This window comes from Gossypium hirsutum, chromosome D09, assembly GCF_007990345.1.
Source record: "Gossypium hirsutum isolate 1008001.06 chromosome D09, Gossypium_hirsutum_v2.1, whole genome shotgun sequence".
NCBI lineage: Eukaryota > Viridiplantae > Streptophyta > Magnoliopsida > Malvales > Malvaceae > Gossypium > Gossypium hirsutum.
In genome coordinates, this window is record NC_053445.1 from 42,865,380 (window position 1) to 42,882,786 (window position 17,407).

The 17,407-nt window shown below is 29.4% G+C and overlaps 1 long non-coding RNA gene and 2 pseudogenes across 1 annotated transcript; 1 reads left to right on the plus strand and 2 right to left on the minus strand.

The window, feature by feature from the left end:
* Positions 1-2,962: 2,962 nt before the first annotated feature.
* Positions 2,963-4,222, plus strand: LOC107892881 (cytosolic sulfotransferase 17-like; annotated as a pseudogene).
* A 787-nt stretch (positions 4,223-5,009) lies between these two features.
* LOC107892880 (uncharacterized) lies at positions 5,010-6,010 on the minus strand. Its single transcript, XR_001682650.2, has 2 exons — positions 5,624-6,010; positions 5,010-5,306 (listed from the first exon to the last, which is right to left on the minus strand). It is a non-coding gene; the product is annotated as an uncharacterized lncRNA (long non-coding RNA).
* Positions 6,011-9,221: 3,211 nt separating this feature from the next.
* LOC107891210 (probable carboxylesterase 15) lies at positions 9,222-14,025 on the minus strand (annotated as a pseudogene).
* Between the last annotated feature and the right edge of the window lie 3,382 nt (positions 14,026-17,407).

Here is a 17,407-nt window from a genome sequence, read left to right on the forward strand (position 1 = left end):
GGTCTACATATTGCGGCGTTTCTCTGAAAACGCCACTAAATAAGCCTATTGAACGGCACCGTTTTTATGACAACATAATTCCTTTAGTATGAAATTTGTTTCTATATTTGAAAGGTTTAATTATTTCTTAAATAAATTTAAATTAAATTTGTTCTGTTCCACGCTATATATTTAATATGTAAAATTTTAATTATAATTGTGTACATGAAAATAATTTTAAATAATATCAAAACTCGAGCTAGATATATGTCTTCCTTCTGAAGAATATTATGTAATTTTTTGTATTAAATTAAGAAGGCAAAGCTTATGATGTTACGATAGAATCGAAAAAAATTAGAAGGATCAAAACAATCCGAAATAGAAGTTCATGAATATTGGTTAATAGAAAGGATCGATATATATATAATTCTATTCCCTTGACTGATCTTGATTTTAGTTCAACTAGTATTCGTGTCTGCGCCTGTCTTCAAACAAGAGCACGAACATATGACATTGTAAGAACCCTACAATTAGTAAGGGTGAAAAACGCTTCATTAAAAACACTAATTAATCAAAACCCCGAAACACTAAACCCTAAAATTATACACCTTAAACACTAATCCCAGTTACCCCTAAACTTTAAACCCCAGCACTTAAACCCTAAATTAACCGTAAAACATAATCACTAAACCCATAATCCATAAACCTTAAATTGTAACTCTTAAATCTTAAACCATAAACCTTAAAGCATAACCCTTAAACCCTAAACTGTAAAACCAAACCCTAAATATATCCCCACAACCCCTTAAAACATAACCCCTAAATCCCCCTAACCCTTAAATATAACACCTAACCCTTAAACCACAAAACCTTGAACCTTAATTCCCAAACCTTAAATCCATACCCCGACCTACTCATTAAACTCTAAACCATATACTATAATGATAATTAATTCAATATTTTAAAATTAATACTACCTTTTTTACGATTATATAATAAATTATTTAATATATAAACTAAAAAAATCAGTAATGTATCCAAAAAACTTTAAAAATATTTTAAATAAATTTATTTAAATCCCTGAGCATTAGCGGCGCTTTATTAAAAATGCCGCTAAACCCCTGAAAGCTAAGAAAACGGTGTCGTTGGGTTTAATTTTTTTTGCGGCGCTTTCATAAAAGCGCCGCTAAAAACCCAGCATTAGCGACGCTTTACTAAAAACGCCGCTAAACCCCCGAAAGCAAAGAAAACGATGTCGTTGGGTTTAATTTTTTTGCGGCGCTTCCATAAAAACGCCGCTAAAGCCCTGCATTAGCGGCGCATTATTAAAGCGCCGCTAATGTTATTTTCAGTGGCGTTTTCAATTAAGCGCCGCTAATGATCGATCTTTAGCGGCGTTTGTTATTAAAACGCCGCTAAATACGCCGCTAAAAGCCTATTTTGGTGTAGTGTAAGAACAAATGTATCTTCATCTGGCACATCCAAACGTAAAAGAAAAAGTGGTCAAGAAAGTCTCGTTGACGAACAAATTAAATTTGTGGGTGAGCAACTTGGCGAAATTGCTAATGCTTTGAAACAATTTACTGCCGACAAGACAGCACAACTTTACGAACAAGTGATGTCGATGGAGGAAGAAGGATTTGATGATGAATTCTTGTGTTCTGTGTGTGATTATCTAGGGAGTCATGAATCAGAGGCCAAAATGTTTTTAGTTAAAAGTAAGAAGCATAGAAAAATTTGGCTTCAAAAATTTTCTCAAGGTTGAAGATATTGATACTTTTATGTGGTGTAATATTATGGACTTGGACAATGTTGTTATTATGTGGTGTACTACTAATTATGTATTTGGATAATATTATTTCTAGTACTCATTATGGTTTCGAAGCAATTTATAATTATTTAATATTCTTACTAGTACTCATTGTGGATAATATTTTTTCAATTTATAACGATCAATATTGTAGCTTATTATTGAGTATTATTATAAATAAATCATTGCAATATATGTAAAAACAATTTAAAATATAAAAAATTATTAATATATATTAATATATGTAAAAAATAACTTTTCCGGAAAATATTTTCAGGAAATCTGTCAAACAGTGGAAAATATTTTACACAGATTCAATCAAACACCAGAAAATATTTTCCAGTAAGTCATTTTACAGAAAAGTAAAACATTTTCCAGAAATCATTTTACGGAAAACATTTTACTGCCAATCAAACAGACCCTCAAAGTGTGATAAAAAAATTAGATAGCAAAATAAGAAAAAATATATTTTTTTAACAATCTTATTATACATTTTTTTATCATATTTACTTTTTTTTGACAGAAAAGTTCTGGTGAATTCGATTTTTTTTAATGGTTTAAATTATTGTTTGATTTTAAGATTTTCAATCAATTTAAATTTAACTGTGGAAAATACATCATTTTTAACGGAAATTTGAATTTTTATCAAAGTTACGCAACTATGTTATTCTTCTCTTGATGTACTGTTTTTGGGTTTTGGATCTCTAATTTGATTGGTTCATTTTCTATTTTTTGTTTAAATTCTGGGTTTATGGGGTTTTTAGAAAAATATTCCTGGGTTTTAAAAGTAAGATCCTGGCTTTTCTTGTTTATGGATGTCCTTATCTGATCTTGATTAGGTTAATTGAGTTAATTCTTGATATCTTCTATATTTGTTTTAACTAAAAAATTAAAAATTATATAAATTTTAGTTAATTTTTTTAAAAAAAAATTTGATTCTATTAACGATTAAGATTTTATAAAAGGATCAGTTAATTTGATTAATGATATATAACTCAGGTCGGTTAACCGATTGAACACACTTGGCTAATCAAGCTAAAAAGAGATATTAAATGTTATTAAAATTTGATTTTCCTTCCATCCAAACGAAATAATATTTAAAAGGTATGATTCTCAGGCTATATTAATAAGTGTAGCCCTTTCCAGTGTGATTCACTTGGGATTTTTCTCCCCCTCACAAATTTTGAGTAGGTTGGAAGATTTCTCTCAGAAAAAGAAAAAAAAAACCATGGAAAATGTCAAGGATACAATAGCAAACCTACCTAAAGATGATGGCTGGAACGCTGGGTATCCACTCTACCACTACCAAGGCTTTTGGTGCAGCCCCAACTTCATAGAAGATATAATATTGTCCCAAGAAGGCTTCAAAGCTGAACCTACTGATATCTTTGTGTGCAGTGCCCCCAAAAGTGGCTCCACTTGGCTCAAGGCTCTCACCTTTGCCATCGTTACTCGAACCCGCTACGACACTTCCACCAGTCCTTTGCTCAGCAAGGTCTCTCACGATTGCATTCCCACGTTATCCAATCCCGGCAAGAAGCTAGATATCTGCGAGCCTGGACTTCCTCTAATTAGCACCCAGACACCCTACCATGCCTTGCCAAAGTCTGTCCTCAACTCTGACTGCAAAGTTGTTTATATTTGTAGGGAGCCAAAGGATGCATTCGTTTCACTGTATCATTTTCTAGCCAAGCGAGCTCCCAACAAAGAATCACCTTTCCCTGGAGAAGGCTTTCGTTCTTTTCTGTGAAGGCAAGTCTTTCTATGGACCCTATTTGGACCATGTTTTAGGGTTTTGGAAAGCAAGTCAGGAGAAACCACAGAAGGTTCTGTTCCTCAACTATGAAGAAATGATGAAAGACACGGAGCCATATGTGAAGAAATTGGCAGAGTTCATGGGGTACCCTATTTCACGGGAGGAAGGAGAAGTGGGAGCAGTGCAGGAAATAGTGAGGCTATGTAGTTTTGAGAATCCGAGCAACTTGGATGTAAACAAGACGGGGGTAAAGCAACAAACAAAGGCCAAAGTTGAAAACAATTTCTACTTCAGGAAAGGCAAGGTTGGGGATTGGAAGAATTATCTAACAACTGAGATGGAGGAGCGTTTAGACAAGCTCATGGACCAAACTTTTGCTGGAACTGGTAATTAGAGTTAGGGCATCGTGGTTAAGTCTGATTATAGCTTGCTTGCTGTTAGTTAATAAATTTGAAGATTCCAATCTTCTTGAAATATGTGTTGTGTTTGTTTGCTTGCTTGCTCCATTTCCAACGTATTGTTGAAAATGAGAAGTTAGTTCCTTGTTTGGAACCAATCTGTGATTTTCAAGGCTGAATCAGCTCTACTTTCTACTTATTACTACAAGCCAAACATGGCATTTTTTTTTTATGATATGTGAATAGTAAGAAGCTGGCTAACAATATTGGAAAGCCAGAAGCACCTATGAATTCTGATTAAATGTTCTTTATTATCGCACCTTTTTTTTCCATTTAATCTTATCATCCACACGCTTTTTTACATTTGTTTTTATGGTATTTTTTTAAAATATAAAATAATATATCATGAGCAGAAAAAAAAAACTGATTTTAAAAAATATCTAGAGAAATATTGATTTTTTAGAGAGAAACAGAAAACATGTCTATGGCACGTTTTCTAACTTTTCCAACATATCAACTTTTTCTATCAGATGATTAAATATTAGTGATTTTGTCTTTAAGCACCGAGTTTGACTCCCTCTCCTAATCATATTTATATTTATATTTATGTTGTTTTAAGCTTGGTTTTTATTTTTAATTACTAATTTTATTACATTAAATTTTTTTAGTTAGGTTTGATTTCCCTTGTAAGCATATTTCTATTTTTTATTCTACATCGTTTCAAGCTTTTTTTAATCAATAAATATATTGTTTTCAAGTTTTTTTTATATTTTTAATTAATCTTTTTAATTAATAACTCTTTTATTTATAAAATAAAATAGTTATTTCCAAATATAATTATTTATGTAAATATAATTTTTATATGTGTAATATTTATTTTTTCAATCCATATCATGAGTGTAGTGAATTTTAGTATATTATATTTTTGTATGTGTATTTAAAATATTTCACATTTAAACATTATGATATTTGATATAATCAATTGAAATATTTCACATATAAAAGTGTTTGAAATGTCATACCTGTAATAGGCCAATTTGCCCGGGCCCAAAAGCACAAACACAGATAAACCAAAAAAAAAAATAAGCAGTCCATTTTACATGTCCATTTACAGACTTTAGGCCCAATACAAACTAACCCAATGTATAGCCTAACACCAGCCAAATTCTACCCTGACCCAATACAAAAGACCCAAGTCACCTAACCCTAACCCAAAACTCTAGCCCAGCCCAAAACCCAACTCAGCCCCAAACACCGAAAACCCTAACAGCAGCAGGAGCCTCCTGCGCCGCTGCCACGCACGCCTCTCCCCATGCGCGTGGTGCCACGTCCGCTGCCTCCGTATGCTAGCTGGCCTCCGTACCTGCAGGAGACGAACAAACAAGCAGAAAAGTAGACCACAACGGCAAAAGGAGCAGCAATTGACAGAAATAGGGGCAGTAAATATAAAAATTGTAAAAAAAATTATTTCTTTGTCTCTATTCTGCTATAAAAAAGGGGCCGATTGAACTTTGTAAGGGGGACGCATATTGAAATACAAAAGAAATTCAAAGAAAAAAGGGGAATACTCGTAAGGTGATTCAAAATCCTCTCTTCGCCTTTCTCTGTTTTTCTTTAGTTCTATTATTCATTTTTAGTGTAGAAATAAAAAAGAATAAGACTAGAAAGATAGGAGTTCACCTGGAGGCCAGATCTTTGTTCCCTCCGTCGTAATCGGGGTCGAACGGAGGTTTGGAGGGTTGATGAACGACGATTCGGCGAGCAGCGCAAAGGGGAGAGTTTAGGTTTAGTTTTTAAGTGAGGGTGTTAGATTTTTCAGGTTTATTTAGGTTTTAAACACGGGACTAAAACATCGCCGTTGGATGCTAGCGTAATAGCTTCAAAACGGTGTCGTTTGGTGACCAGATCCAGGCGGTGACTCAATCCGAGGTGGGATCCGCACATACTGGGCTAATTGGTCTATTTGCTAAATAGGTCCTTGTGTGTTTACTGAAACTGCGTTTTAATTTTTTTAATTGTTTGTAATTTGTACGGCATATTTGATATCGTTTTCATTTAGATCCAAGCTTAAACGGCGTCGTTCGGTGCCGAGACCCGCGCGGTGACCCGACTCGAGGGTAGGATCCGCGTACATGGGTTCTTCAGTTTATTTACGCAATAAGTCCTTTTTTTTCTTATGTTGTTTCAATCTGATTTTGTTTATTTTTTTTAATTTGTACCGCACATCTGGCTTCGATTTCATTTTGATCAATTTTTAAACGGTGCCGTTTGCAACGCTCGATTGTAATTATTTTATTGCTCACGTTTAATTGCTAGTTTAGTCCTTCAATGTTGAAACAGATTCCGATTTAATACAAATTTAGATTTCTTTTTAAATTCAACAACATCTTTAATTATAATTAACCCTACTTTAATATTATTTGTAATATTTAATTTTAATAGTATTTAAATTTTTATTATTATAGTTTAAAATGTAATAAACCATTACTTTTCGTTTGTATTTTTTTTATATATATACCAATACTTCGAATCAATCGTATATTAGTTTCATTTTTTTTACATTATTATTTTAATTTTATTTAAAATTCGTTGATTATTATTTTCAATTTCAAAATGCCTTTTATGTTTAATTTTGATTTCGAAAGTTGTTTAAATAGATCAATTCTTATATTCATTGTTTTTAGCATTATTTTAATATTAGATAGATATTGTTCTCAAACTTATTATTAATACAAATTTTATAATAATAATAATACATTTTTTAAATTGTTATCAATACGTTTTAAGTTTATCAATATTATTTAAAAATATATATAATTTAAATTAGATTATTTTTAGTATATATACGTATATAGAGTATATCATTAACTTCGGATTAGCCTTCTTACATAATTTTTGTACATGAATGTTTTATTTCTTAAACTTTATTTATTTTATTCGTTTTATGGGTTGTTAAATTATTAATATGGATGTTTGCATGATATAATTGAGGTCAATATTTGTATTTGCCTATTATTTGTTTAATCGTTTCTAATTTAGGTTTAAATGGTTATTTATCTTTTACCTTACATGTATCATTATTCAATCATACCCCATTTGTAAGAGTCGAATTTTATTAAAGCACCATAATCATTTTATTTCATAGTCCTAAAAAAGGGCTTGGTATTCATAGGTTCTCGAGAGAATCATGCCTAAACTTACTGGGTTTCAATTCTTCTCGATGAATTTAGATAATCAAGTGCCCATTTTATTAAAACATGCATGCAATTATTGAATAAAGTTCCTGAGCTTTCCAAATGTTTGATCCTAACTTATTGGATACGACATTTCGGTTTCGAATGCCGGTTGTTTAAGAATTTCGAGAGATCAAACCCTAACTTACTGGGTTCGAATTTCTCGATTGACTTAAATAATCAAATCTCCTTTTTAAATTACATGGTTTTCTAAAAAAGAACAAATTATATTTCAGAGATTGAATTGTTACACCCTAGCTCACTGAGTGTGGCAATTTATCTCTGCAAAACAAGTATATCTTGCTGCTCAACTGGGTTTTTTCAAATTTTAAATTTAAAAGGATTGTATTTTTAAAATCTTTTCAAAATTACGACATTAAGACATCAAACAATCAATTCGGTACCGATTTTGGGCGTCATGAGGGTGCTAACCCTTCCTCGTGAGTAACCGACACACGAACCTATTTTCTCAAATCTCGCATACCTAAATTTTATTTTTAATGGTGAACCGATCACACCGTAATAAAAGATCGGTGGAGACTCCCATTTTATTTTCAAAGTCGATCCCCGTCGTTTCTTTTTAAACAAAAAGGTGGTTTCGACAATACCCACAATGTAGATGAAAAAACAAATATATTTGAAATATATTATATATAAAAATAATAATGATATTTGAAATAATTATTTGATTTTATAATATTAGAAATCACCGTACCCACAATATAGATGGAGAATTTGACATATATATATTATATATAAAGAAAAATATATTAAAAAATTAGTTGATGTTTTTAAAAAATAAAAAAAATATTTAATATAATGATAAGTATCAATTTTATCAAAAATATATTTTTATTATATAATTTGTAATAATTATTTGATTTTATAAATAAAAAATTATTAATTAAAAATATGAATAAAAATTTGAAAACTTGAAAACAGTATATTTATTCATTAAAAATAAAAAAATATAAATGAGTTTAAAGTAGGAATCAAACCTAGACTTAAAGATAAAATCACTATTATTTAACCATCTAACCAGAGTAACTAATGCGTTAAAAACAATAATTAAAAATAAAAACAAAGCTTGAAACAACGTGAAATAAAAATACAAATGTGTGAATGAGAGGATTCAAACTCGCAACTCAATGACAAAACCATTAGCATTTAAACATTTGACCAAAGGAGTTGATATATCAAAAAATTCAAAAAGCGTGTCTTGTAAGATACGCTTTCAATTGAGGTGGCTGAATGGCCTTGTAGGATGCGTTTTCATATTTTCTCTCTAAAATCAACATATTTCCCTAATCTTTCTTTAAAATTCGTATTTTCATTGGACATATATCATAACAGTAGATAAAAATAAATATAGTAGTTAATTGATAAATATAAAATATAATAAATTTTGGGCCCTAAGAAATGGGTCTAATCAATTTGGTTTGAAATTGGACCAAAATTGATGACTTTGGACCTTAATCCAAACATCGAATCTAGGCCACGATTGATCCTTTGTCATTTGGGCCTCTGAAATCGAGTTTGGGCAAAGATGAAATTAGACCCTAAACGAAATATGTTTTAAAAGGTTTTAACCTCTCGGATCTGAATGAATCATCAGGACATAATTTTCATTTCAAAACTGGCCATTAATTCAGTTTCCACCTCGAAAATTTTGAATGAAATTCACCTTGAAACCAACATTTTAATTTTAAAACTAAAGCTAAACTAATAATTTAATTTAGTTACAAGTCCATGTAGACCTCTATTTTAGCAAAATCAAAGCTCCATAAATTCAAAATTGAAAAGCGTAGACAAAATTAAAAGTGTCTACGATAATGAAATGAATTTTAGACCATTTGACACCAAATATTATTTTTATACAAGAAACATTACTTTCACATCAAAGAAAATAAAGAAAGAAAGAAAAGAGAAAGTTTAACAGCCAATGATAGGATCACTCTTTCATACACACACGGTGTTTCGACATACATGCAATGTTTCTAGTAATCTAATTTCAAGAAATACCACCCGGAAAATAAAGAAAAATCTAAAACCAAAATAGCTACATGACTAAATAACTTTAAAATTATGTTTTTAACATACTTATACATATCAAACAGAGTTGGCAGCCATAAATGCATTGATAAGTTGTAGAGTTTGAATTGCAGCATCAGAATATGGATAATAATTGAAATAACCATGTTCTTTGCCATGGAACTCGACGTACTCAATTTTCTTGCCCATGTCTTTTAATCTGGTGGCGTAATCCTCAGCCCTGTCTTTCAACAACTCACTGCCGCCCACGATGACCAAGATAGGGTCAAGTTTCACTGCTTCCAGACTAGGCCTCCAGGGCCCAAATGGATTCACTAATGGGTGGTCTCTTGTCTCTCCTATAGGCATTGATAGCCTCCAAAACCTGCTTCTCATTTCAGTCAACATTAGGCTGTAATTTTGTAACCCACATACATATATAATTTAAAGAGAAATACTTCAAGGAATATGGAGATAGATTTTTATTTTAAATTTTCACACTCACATGAGATTGATAAAAGTTGAATTAATTTTTATAATTATCTTTTAAAGATAATATTGAGCAAGTATGTGATTTTAAAGCTGAGTCTCAAAAGCTATGATAATCCCTTTCCTTTATTCAACATTATGACTTCTTTTGAATCCATACATGATTTTTCATTGAACAGTAAGGAGCAATAAGATGGAGATTGCGGCTAATTGAAGAGCTTGTTGACAAAAATACAAAGGAAGAGAAGGAGGGAATCAAATGAAGCATGCACAAAGGAGTCCAAATTGCGAACTTTCCAAAACATCACAACTACATAATCCTCCTACGGTTTTTGATAACTATCATCCCAGAAGAAAAGAATAAAGGTTCCTTTCGAAAGATTAGATTAGATAGCTATGGAAAACCCCCTTTTCAAAGATAAGGACAAAGAGAGATTTTGATGATTATCTGAAATGTTCTGGGGGAGTGCTGATCAGGATTTTAACCACTATCTCATTTTATTATTCTACACCTCTTTACCTCAAATCCAATTCTAAACTCTACCATGTCTACAAATAAATTAAAATAAATGTCAATTTAACAAATTAAAAATTCAATCATTTTATATTTTTAATTTTAAAATTCTAATCTAATCATTATCATCTTCGGTAGTTTCTGTTAAAATTTATCAAATTAACATATTTATTTTCTATCAATCATATCCTACGTAACATGAGGGTCGTCTAACCAACAAACTAAATTAACAAATTTTGACGGACAAATTTAATAATTAGATTGAGATTCTTAAATAAAAAAGCAAAAAGATTTAATTTTTAACTTTTTTTTAAGTACATGAAGAATCCTAAATTTTATTAAAGTATAGAGAATAATAACATGTTTAACTAAATATTATTAGTTCAATTAAAATTAAGGAATTTCAATTAATACGAAGACTTGATTAAATAAGATGTAGTATTTTTTTAAAATATTAACCTGTCATTAGTTATTAGAGTGGAATCTGTTAATTAATAAATCCATTTAAAAACTGAAAAAATAATTTAAAATTACTTTATTTTCTAAAATTAATGAAATATAATTTAATTCTCATAAGCTTGATTATATGTATCAATTAAATATATATTATATTTAATTTTCATAAATTTGTACAAATATTTTTAGCACTTTAGAAATACCATGATTAAGAAAGTAAAAATATATATAAATGCTCAATTTTTTAAAAAATCTTTATAGTTTGTATTATGATCAAGAATAAAAATTTAATATTTAAAATAAACTTGAATTAATAATTATTTGTGATAGTGTATTCATATTTAAAATTTTTATATAAAAATATACCGTTGATTTAAAATTAATAAGTATGAACATATACTAATCTTATTGATTTAGATAGTAAGTTATTTTCGGGTGAATATAAATGTATAATTTCCAATAAGGTTATATAAATACTAAATTTGATAAAACCATGTTAAAAAATTATTAACAATTATTCTTTATTCTAATTAGGTACTAGAAAATTGCTTAATTAATTAATTAAAAAAATAAAAAATTATATGTTATTTAATTTACATGTGATATCTGAAAATACATGTAGAATTGCATATTATTAATTTATTAATGTTTAGCTTTTTAATATTTATTAGTTAAAAAATGTTTAATAAGTGGAAGGATCACATGTTAAAAAGGTGATTGATAATTTGATATTTATGTGGTGTAGGTGAGATTGCCTTGCCTTTTTATTGATAAGAACCTCCACCATTTCTGCTTTTTTGGACAGCCGGCTTTGTTTCATACGAGATTTTAGGGGTTTTTTTTTTCCTGAAAATTGTAAATCTGTATGAGATGATTTGATTTGTCTTTTACTCTTTTTAACCTTCTAAATCAAGTTTGTTTATTTATTTTTTATAATCCAAGTATTTTATAGTTTTATAATTATGTTTTGTAATAATATTATTTATAAAGTTTGAATATGGTTTTTCCTTTTAAAATAAAGTATGTCTTGTCATTACATTGATTCGACATGATATAACTTTAAATTACTTCAATACATATATTAGCCACAACATAAAAATATTTTTAGTATAAATAAATTAAGCCTAAATTTTGGAATAAGTGTCGGAAATAGCCCAGTTTTCTACTTTTTATTATTCAAATTGAACTGTTATATCCTTGGGATAAAAATGAAATTCACTATGAAGGCTGGTAACCAACATATCCAATCCAACTTGCTTAAGACTTTAAGTGAGCATATATATGGTCATGATTCTCATTATTATTAACTAGACTTTAAATCACTATTCGTGGGATTCAACCTCACATAATATTTGTAAACCTGTCCCATTATATAAAATGATATTCAACTTAAGTTCTTAGCTTATTTATATTTTTGGAATTTAGTTGTTTTATTTTATTTATGTTTTTAGATTTAAAAATGTAAGTCTAATTTTAATACTGTTTTATTAAATTTAAGTTTGAAATAAATTACAATATTATCTTTTTTGTTACACAGCTATCTAATAAGTATTTTCTATTTTAAACTGTGCGAACTTAAATTTTACACCGATATAAATGAATTCTTCACAAAATAGTTATTGTTTTAGATTTCAACCTTGTTTGGCTTTTCAATTATGTTTGTATTAGTTGTAGTTGATAAATTATTTAAAATATTTTATTCTTATTAAATTTGATCTACTTATTGTAACAAGTAACTCCACCACATTATTAACCGAATAAATTAGATGATGATTAAAATTTTAATCAAATACTTGTTTGATATTTATATTCCAATGATGTGATCCCCATTTTTTATTTTCAATACGGTATAAAAAAATGTAATAAAAACCTTTAGAAAAATAAGTAAGAAAACTTGAAATAAATGTCAATCTGTTCATAAGTGAAAAGGATTTTACCGATAACAAAACTTTGGCTTGTTGAAAGAGAAAAGAGGTGAATTTAAAGGAGCAAATTAGGTCGGAGGAAGTGCCCAAAATGGGGCAATATTTGAAGAGGGAAAAACAAATCATTTATCAAGGTGCACGACACTCTTAAATCTCAATCGTTTATTTTAATTTTCATGCGGTCCAATCGAAGGTTAGAGAACAATCGTAAAAGAGAATGTCAAAAAAATTAACTCAAGTCTCTTTCAATGAATCATTATTTCATTTAATTAGTTCTGCTTCATTCCCTATATATGTGGAATATTTAGATGAGATATTAAACAATGTATTCATAAAATAGTTCTTTAAAACAACAATCATATATTCTTATGATTTAAGAAATGTATTAAAAGGATATGTAATAAGAATTTTAATTATGGTTATATTTATAAAACGATCGAGGTTAAACTTATATAATTCATTGGTCATATATAAATTTATGTAAGATAAATTATGAATGGAGTATAAATAATTAAATGAAAAAATATGAGCAACTTCTATGTTGTTCACATATTGTTAGAATTGGGTAATTAAGGAACCATGACAAAGTACCTGTCAAGTATATCAAGATTCAACAAAGCTTCGCTAGGCCCCGACTCTGACCTTGTCCTCACCACCCCACCAAAAAATGGTGCCAACAGCACATAACCTCGTACGCGAACCGGAGCCAGCTCGGTCGAACCAGCACCCAACCTAACTGCCAAATGGTGTGCCCACCTGACGAGTCACCCAAGACGAGAACCTGGTCAAAGTCAACCTCGCCACTGTTCAACCATGCATCACTAACCCCATTTTCTCTCAAAGCTTGACTTTGCAACCACCTCATGGCACTGGCTGCGTCATCCATTGCTGCCGGCAGCCTATGCTCCGGGGCCAACCTGTAGTCCGGCGCAATGACTACAGCGTTCAGTCCGGACGCGAAGCGTAGGCAAGAATTATGACAGGTAGGCCACGTACGAGAACCTAGACAAAAACCACCACCATGAATGAAAACGACGATGGGGAGCTTATGAGGACGACCGTTGGGTGGAAAATTAGAGGCTGATGCGGGCTTGTAAATTCGAAGATGAAGATTATGGGTTTTGTCAAACATGGCGTCTTTGAAGTCCACAGAGTTCTGATGGTGGATGACAGGCATGTTGAATTGTATGGTTTTGGATCTGAAAACTGTGCCATCACTCAACACTTGGAGGACTCCCAAGCAGTCTTCCACTATGTGAGGAAATGAACCCATGATTGTTTAAGTTATTGGGTGAAGATGGTTGGGAATGGGTAGGGTTTATATAGAGAGAGAAAGAGAGGGTTGAAAGTGGAGAAACTGTAGAGTGGAAAGGGGGTGATGGTGTAAATGCAATGGATGATAGTAATGGAGGGATGGTTCAACATCATGTGCTTCAATTTCGTTTTTTCTTTTAAAGTATGGACCATAGATAAGCTTGTATTTCTCTTCTAATGTTTATTTGCAAGGGAATTTTGTCATTGCTTCTTTGTGTTCCTCTTTTTTGTGTGTTTTTTTTCATTAATTAGATTTTATCACTTGATATATATGAATTAAATAAATAGAAATAATTTTTTAATAATAAAAACATATCAATATAAAAAAAAAACATGATAAGCAAAATAATTTTTTTTACATTTAATTAATTTAAAGCTAAAAACTATTATTTTCAGTTTTACAAAACAATTTTAATAAAAAATTATTATTTTTTAATTTTCATATTTTTATTTTTAAATATTTTTAAAACAGAAAAAAGCCCACGCTTATGATTTTCCAGTAAATCCCACAAAGATTTCAATAATTTTTTTCCTTTTAATTAGTTAGTTACTTTTAATTTTTTAAATAAATTTATTTAAATTAAATTAAATTAGAAAATATATCATATGCAAATAAGTTTATAATAACAATATCTTGTAACATTACGTTATTAGTGCCTAAAAGCCTCTCTTTTCATAATGATCCTTGTTATACTGCCCACATAAAGAATGCTAAAGGCCCAAGAATTACATGACCCATGAGGTCCAAACCACCAACAAAAGGCAGCTGGCAGCAAAATATCTCAAGAAAAAAAGATTTAAGGGTAAAAAAACAACTCTTACTAAAAATGGAAAAAAAATTAATTGAGCCCTTAAAAATATATATCGTCTTTAATGATAAAAAAAAAAAGTAATCAGTTTTTTCGTAATGTAACATCAGTTGCGGTTTCACTATAAAGGGCAGTTATTTTAAAACAATTATAATTTTTTTTTAAAAATAATTAATAAAAAATTACATCTGGAACAAACTATTTGTCTAGATTCATTCTAATTGAAAATTATAAAAAATATAAATTTTTAAAAAATTACAAAAATATTATAAAGATATTAAAAAATTAAAATTTAACAAAAATCAAGTTATATATGTAATTTTTATTAATAATTTATATATATTCAAAATTTAAAAAGTTGAAATTGAAAATTTTGAATTCGAATTTTGTATATATAAATTCGAATAATTTTGTATACAGATTTTTTATATATGCAAAATTTGAATATAAAAAATTATTAATTCAATTTTTTAATTTGATTATATATTATTAATAAAAATTATATATATAAAATTTAAATTTTTTCAAGTTTTTAATTTTTTTATTAATAAAACTCCTAATTGAGTTGGTGTCACCCTCAACAAGATCACTAACTTGGTTAGAAAGTTATGAGAATGACATTTCGTAATTAAAATAAGTAATATCATTTGAGAGTATTTTAGTCTTTTCACTTTAAAAACACCAATAGAAATATTCATATAATGGGATGTGAACCCACGCCAATTGCATTAATAAAACCTTTAATTTATCCCTAAACTAAATCTTTATTTTTATACATTTTAATTTTATTATACACACATTACCTTTATCAGTTGTATATATTAACAATGTATTTGATTGAGTTGATGTCACAAGTTAACTCGATACACTTAAGATTAATGACAATACCATGATAAACAATTTAATCTAAAATTTCAATTATTACATACATATTTCATGTGTTATTATTAATTAGTTTTAAACCATGCATTTTGTTATTATTGTAAGTTATTTTAAACAAATATTTGTGTTCTAAATTTATAGCTTTCACACGCATACGCGTGTGATAGGACTTCTAGTAATTATTAATTTTTTTTATAATTGTTAAACTTTTTATAGTTTTGAACACATATAGAATAAATCTAGACAAACGGTTATCTAGATTCAAATGAACATGGACAACCATTTGCCGAAGTTAATTCAAAATGTAATTTTTATTAATTATTTTTAAATTATAGAACTCACTTTTTTCTTGTAGGATCTTTGATAAGGTAGGTTTAACTTTTAAGCCCAACTATTTTGTTTTTAGCCCATCTCGTTAACATAAATATGTAAACAATCGATATCGTTTGTAAAAATTAATAAGTGGACAATTGATATACATTCTAGCACTCTTTTCACACTTATTCTTAGCTTACCTAGAGTTAAAACAAATGTTTTAAGAGCTTTTTTTTTAACCATGCATGCATTATAGTTTATAATTTAGTGCATTTCTTAGCTTTCTTTAATTTTTTAGTGTTTAAGTCAGATATCGTATTATTTATACTTATCTTATGGGTAAAAGGGCTCAAAAATATAGAAGTAAGCTAAAACAATAGTAAGGGTTGCGACATGTAACCACTAAAGGTTGTGACCTTAAGCTTTGAACCATAATGCAAAGCTGAGATAGACATTTGTGTCTCGACCACGACGTTAAAAATTGACTTGGAAGAACTTATGCATAGCCCTGCCTCAATGTCACAACATAACTTTTAGTTGCATTGCGACCTTCAAGATTGTTTGAAAGGAAGCTCAATTATCCAAGTTGAGTCAGGAAGCGCATAGTTCATTGACAAGAGAAGACAGCTTGTCATTTGAAAGTCGTGATATTCCTTGTATAAGGTCACCACGCTGAATCAGATTTAGGATAATTACCAAAGAAAAATGTGGAGAGATTTGAGGAAAAATCATGAAGCTCATTGTTCAAGGTTGCGACCCTCTATTCAAACCTTAGTATAAAAGGGTTATTTTTCAACTATTGAGAGGAGAGAAGTCTGATAGATAGGATAGTCTTCTATTTTTGTTATTATTTTAGCATAGGGTTTTCTTTAGTTTAATACCCACTTTTCCTTTATTTTTGCAATAGTTGTAATTTCCATTTCAATACTTAACAAATTACAAGGCGTTCTCTTTATTTTAATTTTAAGCACTTTTCTTTTCTTTTTTATTTGCAATTAAGTACTCGAAGTAGTAAGAAAAATCTTGGATTCTACACTTGGATACCTAAATATTGGGATTTCTTCTCACCATTGAGCATCTCTAAATTCAATCTCTTCACTTTTATGGCACAAATGGTGATAATATTTGATGTTGTGGTATTGTTTGCATGGAATCCATGGATATCTAAATCTTTAAGAGACTAACAGTATGATGAAGTATGTGAATTAATTTCAACTTGTTTGGTTGACCATGCATGTCAAGTTTGTGTTAATTGGATACACTTAATCGCTTATGAGTGACAACTTATCTATGAACTTATTTAGGGAAGATTTATGAAAGTTGATACTTAGTAAAACCATTAAATTAGTGCCTTGAGCATTAGATTTGAGAAATGATGTCTATCATGGTGATTGGTTTCGCATCGATTCAGGTCGTATCAGTTGAAATCGTTTAGTGCTAAGGTAGAAAAAATAATACTTTTTTCTTCATCGGTAAAAATTTCGGCCCGTATTAGT